This window comes from Piliocolobus tephrosceles, unplaced genomic scaffold (assembly GCF_002776525.5).
Source record: "Piliocolobus tephrosceles isolate RC106 unplaced genomic scaffold, ASM277652v3 unscaffolded_423, whole genome shotgun sequence".
Lineage (NCBI taxonomy): Eukaryota > Metazoa > Chordata > Mammalia > Primates > Cercopithecidae > Piliocolobus > Piliocolobus tephrosceles.
Window position 1 is genome coordinate 1 of NW_022326865.1, and position 1,942 is coordinate 1,942.

Sequence of the window (1,942 nt, forward strand, 5' to 3'; positions counted from 1 at the left end):
AATGGGATCTAATTAAACTAAAGAGCTTCTGCACAGCAAAAGAAACTCCCATCAGAGTGAACAGGCCACCTACAGAATGGGAGAAAATTTTTGCAATCTACTCATCTGACAAAGGGCTAATTTCCAGAATCTACCAAGAACTCAAACAAATAAACAAGAAAAAAACAAACAACCCCATCAAAAATGGGGAAAGGATATGAACAGACATTCCTCAAAAGAAGACATTCATACAGCCAACAGACACATGAAAAAATGCTCATCATCACTCGCTATCAGAGAAATGCAAATCAAAACCACAATGACATACCATCTCACACCAGTTAGAATGGCAATCATTAAAAAATCAGGAAACAACAGGTGTTGGAGAGGATGTGGAGAAATAGGAACACTTTTGCACTGTTGGTGGGATTGTAAACTAATTCAACCATTATGGAAAACAGTATGGCAATTCCTCAAGGATCTAGAAGTGGAGGTACCATATGACCCAGCCATCCCACTACTGGGTATATATCCAATGGATTATAAATTATTCTACTACAAAGACACATGCACACATACGTTTATTGCGGCACTATTCACAATAGCAAAGACTTGGAATCAACTCAAATGTCCATCTGTGACATACTGGATTAAGAAAATGTGGCAAATATACACCATGGAATACTATGCAGCCATAAAAAAGGATGAGTTTGCGTCCTTTGTAGGGACATGGATGCTGCTGGAAACCATCATTCTTAGCCAACTATCACAAGAAGAGAAAACCAAACACCACATGTTCTCACTCATAGGTGGGTACTGAACAATGAGATCACTTGGACTCGGGAAGGGGAACATCACACACTGGGGCCTATCATGGGGAGGTAGGAGGGGGGAGGGATTGCATTGGAGAGTTATATATGATGTAAATGATGAATTGATGGGTGCTGATGAGTTGATGGGTGCAGCACACCAACATGGCACAAGTATACATATGTAACAAACCTGCACGTTATGCACATGTACCCTAGAACTTAAAGTATAATAAATAATAATAATAATAATAATAGTAATAATAATAATAATAATAAAATAAAATAAAATAAAATATGCTTAGGTTTTTATTAGAATTGTGCTAGTGCTTGCTTTGGCGGCACATATACTAAAATTCAAATGATATAGAGAAGATTTGTGTGGTCACTGTGCAAGGATGACATACAAATCCATGAAGGGTTCCAGTTAAAAAGAAAAGGATTATCTTAAATCTAGAGATTAATTTTGGAAGAATTCACAACTTAAAAATCAATATTGAGTCTCCTGAGCTATGGAGGCAGTATATATCTCTATTAAATCTTTGTTTCTAATTCTGTTCCAAATGTACATTTTGACCTTTAAGTTCCTGAGTCTTTGAACGCCTTCTGTAAAACAAAATGCCTTCCAGATAGCAAGGAATAAGCAATGAGGGGCTTGAAAAAGCCAGAAAATGGGAATCTCAGTAGACATATTTAAATTCTCCAGAGGCACAGTGGCACTGAAGATCAAAAAGGAACAAATCCCTAGAGGAGAATTAGAACATCTGTATCAACTGAGGGGAAAACATATTTTGAACAGCAACAAAAGATGACCCCAGTATAAGTTTAAAGAGCATCAGCAGACACATGTTATTATGGTGGTTTGGGATGTGGGGGTGTTTGTTTTGTTGGGTTGGGGGTGGATTTGGGGACTGGAAGGTAGGAGATTTTTGTTTTTGTTTTTGTTTTGAGATCACTGTGTTGCCCAGGCTAGAGTGCAGTGGTGTGATCTCAGCTCGCTGCAACTTCCACCTCTCAGCTTCAAGCGATTCTCCTACCTCAGCCTCCCGAGTAACTGAGATCATAGGTGTGCACCACCATGCCCAGCTAATTTTTGTATTTTTAGTAGAGATGGGATTTCACAATGTTGGCCAGGCTCGTCTCAAATTCCTGAT

At 38.6% G+C, this 1,942-nt stretch overlaps 1 non-coding gene across 1 annotated transcript; it reads left to right on the top strand.

Annotated features, from left to right (window-relative positions):
- Positions 1-1,114: 1,114 nt before the first annotated feature.
- Positions 1,115-1,221, top strand: LOC111533861. Its single transcript, XR_002728980.1, has one exon. It is a non-coding gene; the product is annotated as a U6 spliceosomal RNA (small nuclear RNA).
- The last annotated feature ends 721 nt before the right edge of the window (positions 1,222-1,942 follow it).